The 14,651-nt window shown below is 39.8% G+C and overlaps 1 long non-coding RNA gene across 1 annotated transcript in view; it reads left to right on the forward strand.

Annotated features, from left to right (window-relative positions):
- The first annotated feature begins 231 nt into the window (after positions 1 to 231).
- Positions 232 to 14,651, forward strand: part of LOC143163293 (uncharacterized) — a 146,705-nt gene continuing 132,285 nt past the window's right edge. The window contains exon 1 of the long non-coding RNA XR_012995878.1: positions 232 to 284. This is a non-coding gene — a long non-coding RNA (uncharacterized LOC143163293). The remainder of the gene's footprint in view (positions 285 to 14,651) is intronic.

The raw sequence follows: 14,651 nt of genomic DNA on the forward strand, positions 1-14,651 counted from the left end.
CGGCGCTCGGGATTAGGCTAAGCTGCTCTATTAACCTCCCGCAGATTTAATTTCGGTCTCCCCATTTCGCCCATCCCGCCCGCTCCCTCCCTGCGCCGCCTCGCGCCGCCGCCGCGCCAGCCCAACGACCGCTCTCGCGCCGCCGGCGGCCCGCCCGCCCGCCCGCCCGCAGCAGGTGCACGGCGGCGCTGCTCGTTGCCACCCTGCCCCGGGGCCGGGCCGCCGGGCAGAAGCGTCCGCCCTCCCCCGCCCGGGCGGCTGCCGTGACTGACGCCGAGCCAAAGGTGAGTGAGGCGCGGGCAGGGTCAGCCCCTGGGCTGCTCCGGGAGGGGGGGGCTGTCCCCGGGGCCGCTGCGGAGGTGAGCGCGTTCGTCCCGCCCGACCCCGCCGAGGGGGTGGGGGACGCGACACGGTAATCCGTCCGCCTGTGCCGTGGCGAGCTCCGCCAAAGCGTTCGCGTTCCCAAGGGGGGAAAGGAGGGTGGTGAGGCTGGCTGTGCAAGTAATTAGTAGCGAGCTTGAGGAAACCCTTTTTTTTTTTGGGGGGGGGGGACGACACGAGCAGGGCTGCGAGCGCTTGCTCAGGGCGCTGACAGACCGGCGGGGGGAGTCCCCGAGCCCCGGCTCAGGGTTCCGGGTGTCGGGGATGGTGGCACTTCCCAGCCCGCAGCGGAGGGTGGGGAGGGAGGCCGGGGCAGGGAAGTGGGGGGTGACGGCAGCTCCCCACCCGCCGCGGTGCCGGCGAAGAGCCGCGGAGGGCGGCGAGGGGCGAACAGGCTCGGCTGAGGTGTGGAAGGTCCGTCGCGTCTTGCTGGAGCTGCCTGTGGAGGTGGCTTGTTAGCGGGCATAGGGTTAGAAGGATCTCGGAGAGCCCTCCCCAAACCCAACGACCCAAACAAAAAAATATCCCCCCGCAACCACCCCCCTTATAAAAATAAAGGTATAAGAGGAAGGTGTCTTCTCCCCGGCGAGGGGGAGTGGGGCTGAAGGGAGTGCCTGCAGCTCAGCCCGGGTGTGCGGCAGGCCCACTGGCGGGAAGGGGCAGGTGGGAGCTGGCAGGGGGTCAGGGAGCAGCAAGCAGAGTGGCACAGCACTCATAGCTGGGGAGGGAGATGATGTCCTCAGGTGTCTTCTCTCTCCGCGGGGTGGTGGTGCTATAAAATGACTGGGAAGAAGGGTGGTGAAGGCTTGAGGAAGGGTCTTTGCTGGTAGAAGAGGGCTGCGTGGTGGTGGGAGGGTGTGAAGGAGCTATTTGTGATAGGGGGTATATGTAAGGAGTGTAAGCTGGCTGAGCCAGGTGGTGCAGGGCAGGGAAACTGATGTGTGTGGCATCTACTGCTAGGGAAATTAGGGAGTGACAAGGTCAACAGCCAGTAATCATTTTTCTCTTCTGGATGGCCTGGTTACCTGCTTTGGATAAGTTAAGGTTGTTGTATGCTAGCTGATCAGAAGTAGGACTTTCTTTCTGAGCTTTAACTTGGTCAGGTGGGGTGGAGAGGGAAAAGGGAGAGGAATTAATTGTCAATGACATTTAACTTTCACTTTTTTCTTAATCTCTCCCTCTTCAGGCAGCCCTTTGAATTAATAAATCTGAACACATTTGTAACTCCCAAGTAGCTGCCAGCAGTGTAGGAGTAATTCTTTTTTGATTCATTCATTATTTCTATTATTTTTTTTTAATGGGACTTCACTGCATCTTGAAGGCTGGTTTTGATCTGTTTTTCCTTCTTACAGAATAGGTTCAATAATGAAAAATATTCATTCAGTTCTGTGGGGCTTAGTAACGATGTCTCTCCCGAACTATTGTTAACACCTATTGCTGAACTAGCCTGAGTGTGGGTGCTATATGGTTTCTATCCCTCTCTGTTTGACCAGTCTTTATTTGTTTAGTCATATGTAATGAAGAAATTAATGTGAAGTAATGACAACTTACTAGTTTGTAAAGCTTTATGAACTTCTCAATATTTGATCCCTTACATGGTGTAGAATGCTGGTGAATGTATGTTCATATGTGTTACAATAGCAGTAGGGATGTGTATGTTATGTGTGTACAACTTTAAAATGTTTTTGCTTTAGTGCTAGATTTTTAATGACCTTAAATGTGACTCAGAAGTAATCTTGAACTGCTTTGCAGATGTTTTCTAAATCTCCTGATAAAACATTCCTAGTTCAGTTAACTAGAATTTTTAATTTGCATGTTGTCTCTGACTTGACCACAGGTAAACATGTTATTGTCTACAATGCCTTTAATTTGAGTTGACTGGCCCCTGTAACCTGTAAGTTACAGCTGCTTCAACAAAGTACATGTTAGCTATCCTTTCACAAAACACTGGACACAAGACAGTTTTAAGGCTTACTCTCTACCCGCTGGGAGGTAGTTTAATGAAACCTTGCCTCCGTGTAGGATTTTATGACAAAATGACTATTAAAAAACATAACTATATGTCAGTGAATGTAAAGGATGGTGCTTGGGGCTAAGACCTGCAATGGTTAAGGGGTGTAGCTGTGGAATGCCTCCCTGTTCCATGACAGGTCAGAGGACAGGGCTGCTTGTGAGGATTGTGGGGTTACAGCCTCCGCTACATCGACGTCCACTCTGCAGTAGTTCTGTTTATGCAATTATCCCCTGGAAAGTACAATAATCATGCAGTGTGTTATAATGTAAAAAGAATAACAAAGAGCATATTTTAATTGTGAAATGAACTAGTTTAAATTTAGAAATAAATTAGGAGAAATCTTAGATTATAAGGTGGGGGTTTTTTTTGTTTTATTTCTGGCACAGATGCACATTCCTAGCTGAATATAATTGTAAATACATAGAAACTGGAAGATGTGATGTTGTATGTGTTTTGAAATCTATAGGTTTTCCAAAAGCAATAGGTGAAGTTGTAAAATTAAATGACCTGAAAATAACTAGTGGTTTTTAAAAATAAAACCACCCTGCCATTATTCTTTTGACTAGACTTTCAGAATTTTCATACTGAGACTGTACATGGGTGATGCTTTCTTTTAAATGCTATGTTTTACAGTATATAAATAATGTAAAATTCAGAGAAGAACTGGAAATTGCCAGACTAATGCTGTGTTTCCCCGCTCATAGGAAAAAAAACAAGTCCAAAACCATAGGATAATGCTATATACCTTTGCCCACTACGTGATTAAGAGATCCCCTGGAAAATGTCTCTTTTTTCAGTTAAAAGAATGCATGAGAAGGATGGGATTGGGAGAAGATTGCTTGCCGAACAGTTGGGGAGAAAAAAAAAAGTTCTGATTTGATGTTCTAAAGCTGATTATGATGAACATATATCTGTTGTGAAGGGTTTTTTTCCATCTTGCATATTGTGTAATGTATTTGAGGCTTATCAGAGGGTATAGTTAACATCAGATTCTGCATCAGAAATAAATATTTTAATTTTTTTAAATAAATGTCAGTCTTAAGATACATAACTTCATGATAAGTGTTCTTCCTCCTCTCTGCCCACCAGAATCTACTTTTACATAGAGTGATACCTTGATAAATTCATAGCATAAAAATAGGACATACAGCATTGCCAGACAGCGTAAACCTGCCCACTCCCCCGAAAGTGGCTTACTGCTGCATATACTTCTATTATATTAAGGTAGGGATATTATCGTTTACAATTGGGAAGGATTACCCCTTACATAACTGCACCGTCTGAAAATTTACCACTTTACGTGGTAAAGCAGGCAGCAGCTAGCACGGAATGTTTTTTCATTTCAATAAGCTAAGCCAAATTTTAGTGTGGATGGAGAGCACATTTTTAGAAGCTTAATGGTTTTTCTAATCCTGTGACCTGTGTGCCTGTATGGAAATCTTCCAGGAATGCCCCATGTACATACTGTGAGGCTATATTGTACCACCTTTGTGATTTGGATGGTTTCTTGGAAACGGTGATGGCTTGAGGAGAGAGGCATAATGTTTTTGCTAGATCAGATGCTCAGGTAGAAAGAAGTAAAGCAGTATGAAATCGATGTCTTCTGTAATTAGTGTTTGAATATCTATGTGATTTTTGGCCCTGAATTACTGTATGCCTCTGTTGTATCTAGATAGAAAAGTGTTTTATAAACCTTGAAAAATAGCATGGTCCTAGTTTCAGGCATATTTAATTGTATTAATCAACATAGATTTTCTTCACTGATGAAGTAGTGCATAGGGTAGGTGAGTGTTTCCCAAACTTCTTGCAAATGTGAACACTGTTTGGGCTCATCTGCTTTTATGCAATCCCCAAGGAAAAATTTACTACTGTACAACTTTAATTGCTGGCAGCAGCTAAGTTCCTCAGGGTGTTGGGGGGGAAAGAGGCGTGAAAATCAGCTGTAATTATCAGCTGCAGGTGTAAATACACTTTCTATTGCCCGGGAGGAACTGAGCTGCTGCCAGCAGTAAGGGAGCTGGTAGTTCCCTAGCTAGTGTAAATACGTACAGCTGATAATTATAGCTGCTTCTGACTCCCCTGGAGGAAATGAGCTGCTTCCAGCTGTAAATCAGGGTAATTTGGTTTTATTGTTTTTCTTGTTATTTTTTAATAGCTTAATTTTTTAATTTTTCCCCTACCGATTTATGACTCCCACTCTTTGAATCTTCCTGTTACTTCATTGAGAGTTGCAGTTCAGGTATGAGAAACACTGGTCTAGGTCATTACTTCTGTTAAAAAAACAAAACAAAAAAGTAACTTGTGGTCAGATGGCAGCATTACCAAAACCTCCACTGTGGCTTGTTACATTACTCTACCAAATAATCGTTTGTCTTGCATAAAACAACTGGTTCACAAGTCCATTTTTTTGGCTCAGTAGTAAAAGTGTGTATATTGATGAGTGCATGACTACTAGCATGAGTTATTTCTGTTGTTAGGGAGAAGATTTGTACAACTGAACAAGATTGGAAGATGTGTGATTCCTATTGTAAATAATTCTTAATGTCTGCTAATACTTCCTGAGGCTTCCAGTAAAATCTTAATTTTTTTTATCCAAGATACTTTAAAGTGATGAGGGAAGAGGGAACGCTAAAAGTTTTAACTTGTAAATTAAATTTCAAAATGTAAATGACTAAGCTTGCTCTTATGGCTGTTTCTCCTTTTATTTCTTAATATCATTTGCTGGTATATTAACATAGTACCAGAAGCTTAGGAGAAAAAAATTCAATACTGAATATTGGTTGGCTTGTAAATAAAAAGAATTCACTTAGCTACCATGTATTCATGACCACAGCAAAACAGCAGTCTGACTGCTGTTAATGCCACCTGTATTTGCTGGCAGCTCTCTGTCATGCTGCCTGTGATAAAAACACAGGCTCTGAGTAGACTAATACAGTGGAATGTGCATTAGAGATCCAGTTACTGCTTTGCTAGTCTCTTTTTATTAGTCATATCCTTTTGTTTAGTTCCTAAAGAGAATGTCTGTGTCTGCATTAAGAACAGAACTGAGTATTTTCTAATAATCGAGGAAAAATCAGACAGGCAAGTGTTGATTTTCCTGCTGGCATTTGTTACTATCTTCCTTCAGAATGCAGTCAAATAGCAGTTTCTGTAGTGGGACAAACGTAAAGGGGAAGCTTCATTCACCAGGCTTCTTTTAAAATCTAAGGAGTTTCCACTAAACATTTTCAGTAGTGGAGAAAAGGAAGGATCTCCCAATAGAGTTTATCTTAGTGATGTAAGATATGGTCACGCATGCTCTTGGCTACAGCTGTTTGGAGTTAAGTGATTACTAACCTAACTCACTGTCAGTTAGTTGCCTTCTTTTGTTCCATTTTGTTTTGTTTTTAAGTTTGCCAAAGGCTACCACCCTTCGGTTCTGCTAGCATAACTCTAGGTGTAGCTGCTCCAGCCTAGTTGAGTCAAAATTGTCTTAAATGTTTTAGTAAGACCTTTTAAAGAACAGATCTATATTTGCTGAGTCTTACCATTATCAAGACTTGGACAGTGTCCTTCTTTTGCAGCACTTTGATAGTGAATGGTATTTTTATGCATGTTTTTAAGCCTGAATCCTGTCATTTTTTTCTCAGATCAAGATGTGTTAATTTATCGCTGCTTTGTTTGTGCAACAACAAAATTATCCTCAAAGTTGATTTCAAATGTGGATAGAAATGTGCTGACGTTTTTCATAAGCTAGTTCAGCAAGCATGCTTTGGCTGCACATGTTGGTTATTTGAAGCCTATATGTGGAAACGGTGCCACATTATTATTAGCAAAGCCACTGTATGTGTAGAAACAAGTGACAAATACTGCTTGGTTTCCACACAGTACACTAGAAAAAGTTGTTCTTACTTTCCAGGATTAAGTTACGAAAAATTCTTTTAAACTTTTCAGAATTGTCACCCTGATAAACTGAAAATAGTTGCTTTCATTGTATATCGGGTCTCTGTTAACCAGTCATTGCCCCATCCTTCTCAGTGGAGGTCAGTGTTGATAATTTCAGCGTTTGCACTCCTCTCGTTTTCTCTGTGTACCCTTAAAATAAACTAAAAAAAATCCTTTCAGTAGGAATGTCATGCCTAGCGATGAATGATTGCTTAACAATATATACTGACAAAGTTCTGCTCTAATCCAGCACTCAGTTGTCTTATTTTTATAACATTTTTCACTTTCAAGAAGCGTGACAGCTAATGGAGGTTATAAAAACATTGGATTTGAATAATGTGTCGAGAGTGAAGGCTGTCCTCTGCTTAGATAACTTGGACAGAAACTGAGTTATCTATACCCTACTAGTGATACTGGGAAGAAGCATACAAAGAGAGATAAAGTTGGTACATATACTCCATTCACAGGCTCCTTTTTCGCTTTGCAACAACAGAAGTGTTGAAGTGTTGAAATGGCTTAGAGAAGCTGAGGGTGTGTTGGCTTCTTAGGAATACATTGTGAATACAGAAATACAGCTTCTATATTTTTGGTGTCATCCTGTAACCTTTCAGAAGTGTTAAAATAACTTTAAGATGCTGAAATAGCAGATAGCACTGTTATTTATTTTGCTGGTGTGTAAGGAAAGTTAGAACTGTATTTCCTTTAACTGGTCTCTACCCACAAGTTGTTAGAATAGTTAATGAAATCAATATGCAAAAATTCCTGGGGGGTGGCAGAACCTCTTTCAGGAGCACATCAGGGGCACCAAATGCTGCATCAAAACTTGTACTATAGCTGTATGGTATAATGTCTATGTGCCAACTTGTTTGTACACTTCCATATGATAATGAAGTTTGAAGTACAAAAGCAGCAAAACGTGAGATACTTTGAGTGGCACCTAATAAAATGGCACACACTTTCATCACAAGCTGTATAGAATGCAATTCTAACAGTGGGCTATACATTTTGTAAATGTCTTCTATGGTATGTTTTTTCAATGTTTGGGAAAGTGGGGGAGAGTTGAGAGAAAAACATGCTGAAATCCTGTCCTTTCTCTTTAATTCCAGACACATGATTTGTGTAAGCTGGATTTAATGGCTTTGCCTTTTGAGCTATGTGTATTGGTCATCCTCCCGCATCCACCCCTTTCTCTAGGAAATCTTTGTATATTAGTGCTAAATTTTTGCTTCTGCAGGAGTGATGTTTGCAAAGTATTGTACTTCTCTTAAAATAAATGAAGGGAAAATAATATGGCTGTTTTTCCAATTTGAATGGCATCATCTGTTATAAAACTGAATCTTTCACTCTCTCATTTGACCTATGCATTGTTCAAATTTAAATTCATCTTGTTGTTGGCCTAAGATCAGTGCTGTTCATAAAATATTGGAGGTTGACAAGACAGAAAAAGGAATAATGTTGTTTTTTTACGTAAGGGAAGATAATAGCTTTTTGTGGTTTTTGCTGGAACACTTGACGGTTTTATGAGATTATGAAATATGACATTAAGTTATTGAGTTACAGTTGCTACCTGGTCTTCTAATTCTCCAATTTCTGCACGGTTCTAGTTGCGTATATGTTGTATGACTTGGAAGTGATGTATTAAGGAATCCTCCAGTATGCAGGATGACATTCAACTCTATTAGCAGGTATATAGTTAAGATGATGCTTAATTCTTTTTCCTCCACTAGGAAGAAACATATAAATCCCATGGCTAAGTAAATAGCGTGAAAAGCGAAAACGGCATGCATGAGTAAAAAAGGCTGAAGCAGTTAAGCATGGAAAGAATTGTACGGATCGGCGTTGAAGGAGAGCTGACAGCGAGGCAACCAGACTGTGTGATACAACCGAAGAACTGAATTCCGTAGTTCTCTGTGCCTGCAGTAATTAATTGCTCATGCTGTCCGAGAGAGATGATGTGGGGTAGTAGAGCCTTGGTTTGTATGTTATGAGGTGTAATCTGTATTGCCACTTCAGTCATGGACTTACTATGACATTTTGGCAATCTGTTTCTATTTTCAGTTTGGGCAAACCCTGTTTCTCTTTCACCTTTCTCTGTAGCGCTTATTTACATTGTGATCTATTCTGATGCCTTTTTTAATTTTGTATGACCGCTTTTATTTATACCACTAATCATTTTCTCCTTGTAGTTTATCTAAACTTGAAGTATGTGTAAGCACAATAAGGAAAAGGGCACAGGTAGAGAAAAGCATCGAGGAGTGGAAGATAGGGAGAACACTGCAAACAAGGTGAAAACACGAGATACCTTGTAGGGTGTATAATTTGAAGGAGGAGGAGGGTTTGTAGACAGGAAGAAGTGGTGTATTTCTTAAGAAAAGATGGCTGCATGGGTGGAATGAAAGTCCTGAGATAATGGACAAACTAACGGTATTACTGGGTAGAGGAGGCTAGAATAGATATTCCATTATATGGATGGTTTATAAACTGTGGAATATCATTAGCTGGAACCAGTTATTCTAAAACTCTTTGGATTGTGATGCCATGCTTGAAACTACTTTGAGAGCCACCACTTTCTCATTATGTCACAAACCAGAGCAAGTTACTTGTGAATCCCCCTTAGGACTCAGCTGCAAGTTTATGAACCCACAGATCTGCTTCTCAGGACGTAAAAGGCAATTTTAAAAGTTTTATGGCTATGGAGCCAGTGTGGTTATCCGTTTTTAATTATATATAATGCATGTTAAACTGAGTAGTTAGTACTCGTTGGAGCTCAAGGTGCTAACTTCTGTAGCACAGCCAAGTAAATCTGATCATATAAGGAGTCCTTTTGAAATTAATCAGTGCTGTCTCATAGAACAAGATTACAATCTTAAAAAAAAAAATACAATTGAGGCATTGCGACTGTATAAAATAGCACAAAACTGTTGACTACATGTGAAAAACATCTTAAAACTGCACATTGCTGTAGCTAACTAGCAGAATTAATGCTCTAATCTGAATTTCATAGCAGGCATGTTTCACAATTTCAGTTGCTGTTTTGCAGTTGTTACTGTGGAAAGGCTTGCTGATTTGTAAGTTTGGGGAGGGGAGAAAGAAAAAAAAATATTTATACTCCATGTATTTATTTTTCATGTAAAAAGAAATTGTGTATAACAGATACAAAGTGCTTATGATGAATGTAGTTCTTTAACTTAATCTTAGGAATCTGTTGATCAGTGTCTTGAAAGTATTCTCCAAGGGAGAAAATTAATCTAAATATCTCTGAAATTAATTGAATCCAGAATGTCTAGCATATAAGGGCTGCTTATTTCATTAAAAATGCAGAAAAATAGAAAATCATTACTTTAAAAAGTTAGTTGTTAAATTTAACATGGACTGCTTCTTATTTAGCATTGAATCTTGCTGTATTTATGTAAAAGGTTTAAAAGAAAATTTATTTATTAGATGCAGATTTTCTAGGCACTGATTTTTCTCAAGTCTAAAGCAATTTGCTTGGTTCTAAGTTATTTTATTCATTTTGCTACAAAGCAGTTTGTGGCAGCACTTAAGTTATCAGACAATTCTTTTCAGGGATTTATCATTTTTTCCATAAACACGTAGCTCTGGTTGTAGATTGGTACTGTGGTTTCTGTCTAGGAGCACTTGTTTCCTGCTGAAATAGTGAAAAGTAGGCTTTTAAAAATTACACAGAAAAGTTTTGCAGGTTAAAAGACTGTAATTTAAGATTTTCTTGATTTTAGAAGTGGAGAGAATCAGTATTAACATTTATTCTTCATTTTAAATATAATCTATTTTTAATTGGCAAGGAGTTAAGCCTTAATGAGGTTCTGGTGCACTTACAAACATTAGGATATGAAATCATTGTCCAATTTCCATTTGTCGTGGTTTAACCTCAGTCGGCAACTGAGCACCACACAGCCGCTCGCTCCCTCCCTCCCTCCCTCTCCAGTGGGATGGGCGAGAGAATTGGAAGAATAAAAGCGAGAAAACTCGTGGGTTGAGATAAAAACAGTTTAATAATTGAAATAAAATAAAATAATAATAATACACAAAGCAAGTGATGCACAATGCAGTTGCTCACCACCCGCCGACCGATGCCCAGCCAGTCCCCGAGCAGCAGCCCCCCTGGCCAGCTTTCCCCCAGTTTATGTACTGCGCATGACGTCACATGGTATGGAATGTCCCTTTGGCCAGTTTGGGTCAGCTGTCCTGGCTGTGCCCCCTTCCAGCTTCTTGTGCACCTCCAGCCTTCTCAGTCAGTAGAGCATGGGAAGCTGAAAAGTCCTTGGCTAGTGTAAGCACTACCTAGCAACAACTAAAACATCGGTGTGTCATCAACATTATTCTCATCCTAAATCCTAAACGCAGCACTGTACCAGCTACTAGGAAGGAAATTAACTCTATCCCAGCCAAAACCAGGACACCATTACCGTCAGTTGGAGCAAGTTGTTGTAGAATTATGGAAAGCTCGGCTGAGGAATTGCCTAAGCTGTTATTTAAGTGTCACCCAGAGCAGGATCAGCTTCAGCAGTAAATTTGTCAGTGTTTGTCTTGAAACATCTAGTGGTAAAAAGTCTAAGGCCTTCCTGGCAATCAATTCTGGTGTTTAACTGTCTTTACAGTTAAAAATATTAAACCAGCATATCAATGAAAGCTCTTTTTCTGCAGGTTTTCATTGGTTCACAGAAGGACCATGCAGTGAGATGAAGACAATTGTGAGGGGAAGATAGGGTGGTCCTGTATTCAGAAACCACGGTGTTCTGAGCTCTCATTGAGCTCCCTTTGAGCAGGAAGGCCAATGACTGATACTGCAAGTTACAAGTACTAAGCATACTTAGCTCTGAACAAGGTCAGAATAGACTGTGATCTCATGTGATCAGTATTTTTCTGCAAATTCTACTTAATGGAAAACTAAAACTGGAAAAAAGGATGGTTTACACCCATAAAATTGAAATCTAAGTGCTAAAATGTACCAATGTTATGGAATTCTGAAGGGATTCCCTTCATGGAAATGCCCAAAAAAGAGGTGTCACCAGAAAAGGGTTCCCACCAAAGAGAATTATAACTTTAAAATGAAAAACTGAAAACTTCAGGTTTTGATTATAAAAATAAGTTTACTTGCTCTAGGGTCCTGTTTTCCTAGCTGGATTACATCTCAGGAAAGCATCCAAAAGCTTTTTCACAAAAAGAAAAAAGTTTTATTGAAAACCTGTTTCACTGCTGAGAACAGCTTCCATGGAAAAATTTTGACTAGGTCTATCTCAAACATAAGAAAACAGAAACTTAGTTGTGTTTATTCCTGAGGCATCCAGAGTTAGGCATTTGATCTTTCTGAAATCATCAATATACATAACTGGAGAGCAGTCAGTATAATAGATTTCCTGTACAGAATCCAATCTCTGCATGTTAATCTTGGATCTGTTGGATAACACAAAGTGTATTTAATAATAAAGCCTGCCAATTCTCTTCCCCTCTGCTCTTCCCCTCTCGGCAGATTACCAGATTTATGTTTGATTTCTTGGATCTTTTTGTTAACTTTTTTTGCCAAAGAATTTGCTCTGATTGAACTCACTGGAAAGAAGAAAAAGCTGAAGAATGAGTTTCATACTCCTCTTTGTCATTAACAGTTGTGGTATTCTCTGCTTAAGGCAGTAACCACTATGCGCTATTGCATTAGTTGTACTGAACACCAGCTATTCCAGAGAGGGATGCAGTGTTCCAGAGGCAGTCCTGGTATGGATGACATGGGACATCAGGCTGTAGCAGGTTCCAGCTGCAGCAATACCTTCTTCCTATCTGCTTTTCTCAGTTAATTCCAAGTGTGTTGATAATAATTCTGTCCAAAGAGAATGCGTTATACACTCTTTTAGGTGAAGGGCGAGACATCTCAGTGAAAGATGGTGTGACAAATTCTGGCGCAAGTGTCAGAGCCAGAACTAACAGTGTGCTTACCATTCAGTTTTGAAGCCTGTTCTAGGCTTCCAAACGTAAATGAAATTTTACATATAACTTAAAAAAAAAAATTGTTCAAAACAGTTTGTTGAGAGGAATAATACCTTGCAGTAGACCTGCTGATGAGACTGGAAAAAGCAAGTGAGATTTCAGACGCACCAGCTTTTCTTCAGGTCTGAAATAGAAGTGGTTGTGTGCCTGAAATGTTGTTTCCCTTTCCCAGTTTTATCTGTTTGCCTACTAAGAGTTGTTACCGATCTCTGCAAATTTGTTTATCCTATGTTCTTAGACCACAGTGGTTACCGTTAACACTATTGCTGCAATGTGTGCAGTGTACATCTCCAACTAGGCTTGCCTGCATTGAAATTCTACAGGAGGTTCCCCCTCTTCCCCCTTCTTTGCCTCGTTGAATAGAAACCTTTTCTTGTAAACTTAAAAACAACAACAACAAACAGACAAAAGAGAGCTTTTGAGACAATCAGCAGGCCTGTACACTTTGCGGTCTTCCAGGAGGGGCATTGCGAGCTGTGAGTTGCTCCTTTGTGTTGTCTTTATATCAGGGTACACATGCTCTACTTTACCAGACTTCAGGTTGGGAAGCAAAAGGATGATTTGTGTCACTGCCTTCCTTTCCAGTGCCCAAACTAGAGCTTGCCTGTCTGTCTTTCCTATTATAAATAGGAATGGATGAACATGTTTTGCCTAATTTCAAATCCACTTAAAGTTCATGGGTTTGAAATTAAAAACAGAACTCAAATCTTACGAGGTTTGTGTTCTGTTAGGAGCTGGCCTTTTGCCAGACCGTGTCTATTCATTTAACTTTTATCCCTGGAATCAAATACATATCAGTTTGCAGTACTGGGTCATTTGTATTTCTTTAGATTCTCTTCCTTACCTTTTTTACATCCATTCCATTGGCATGAATTTATGGTTATTAGAAGGTTGCTAGCATAGGTGTTTGCTCTCTCATGATCATAAGACTTTTGCTTTGCCTCTTCATTTTGTTTTTCACTGTTTCAGTGTTCACAATGTGTGCCTTTTGGCCTGTTCCTCCATATGTCCAAATAAGTAAACAAAGGATGAAATCCACTCTATGTGAAGACTGTATTTTAGATGCTATATGCTTTGAATATGGAATGAAATAAAACATTGACAACCCATGCCCTGTAGTGAAGGTTGTTTTATCCACTATGGTAGCTGTTCCAGACTGAGAGGTGAAGCAATCCCGGAAGCTGTACGGAACACTGACGAACAGGATCTTTCCTAGTGCAAATGTGTGATTCCTTCTTCCCTCCCCCCCCCCCCCCCCTTAAGCCTCCCTTGCCTATAGTGCAGTTCTCATCTATGCTGGCTTGCATTATGCAGGTGCATGGAACCTCATGCAACCCTGATGCAGAAGGTAATAGAAAACCTGCAAATTGACAGAAAAATCATCTGCAGTATTGTATTTTATAGGTTAACTTAGTAGTGTACTGATGCCATATAGGTTCACTTGCTGATTTTTTTTTTCCTTTCAATATTCCTTTCACCTATTAATATTATATATTTATATTCTATATATTTCAGTATTTCCTTTCACCTATTAAAAAAATTAAACCAGGGGAGTTTGTGGGTATATACAAAGAACACACATATATATATTATTATTTGTTGTTATTGGCATATTGTAGTTATGTGTTAGCAGGCATTTTTAAGAGGTAATGTATTGATTTAATAAATTATATCCATGCTTTCCTTTGGTGAACAGAAAAGTGTTTATTTTTCAGTATCTTTACTGTGAGGCGATTATGGGAACCTGCTGTGATCGTAGCAGTTCACTTAAATATAATCTCTTTGATCAAGATTATCTGTGAATCAGATGCAATTTTCTTAAGTTTATTTGTTTTTACAGACATCTGATCAAAAGCCTATAAATAGCTCTTGGTCTGTCACTTCTTCTGATACTATGTGAAATAGAGATTATTTGAATTGCAGTGTGAATTTCATGATACATACGTGTTCTCTGAGTCTGAGTACAGGAGATAGGCTTTTTAACATCAGTGCTTGTAATCATGAATTTTGAATACGTTTTCAGTGTATATTCTGTAATATTTACTTAGCTATTGCTGTTTGAATAAATAAGCTTGCTATAACTCACCGGAATTTCTCAGAAAACATTGCCCAGCACATACATGTGAGTACACTTTTTAAACTGGCATGTTAATTATAAATATATTTTTTATATTTTTCTAGATTAAAAAAAAGAACTGTAATGCTGTTAACTTTTTATACTGTATCCTTGCATTGGGTAAGGAGTTTATTGTTGATACCATTCTCTGTTTTTAAAAAGGGATCATAATACACTATTTTACTTCAACCTGAGAAGCTAATGAAATGCAATTCT

The sequence above is a fragment of the Aptenodytes patagonicus genome, chromosome 1 (genome assembly GCF_965638725.1).
Source record: "Aptenodytes patagonicus chromosome 1, bAptPat1.pri.cur, whole genome shotgun sequence".
Lineage (NCBI taxonomy): Eukaryota > Metazoa > Chordata > Aves > Sphenisciformes > Spheniscidae > Aptenodytes > Aptenodytes patagonicus.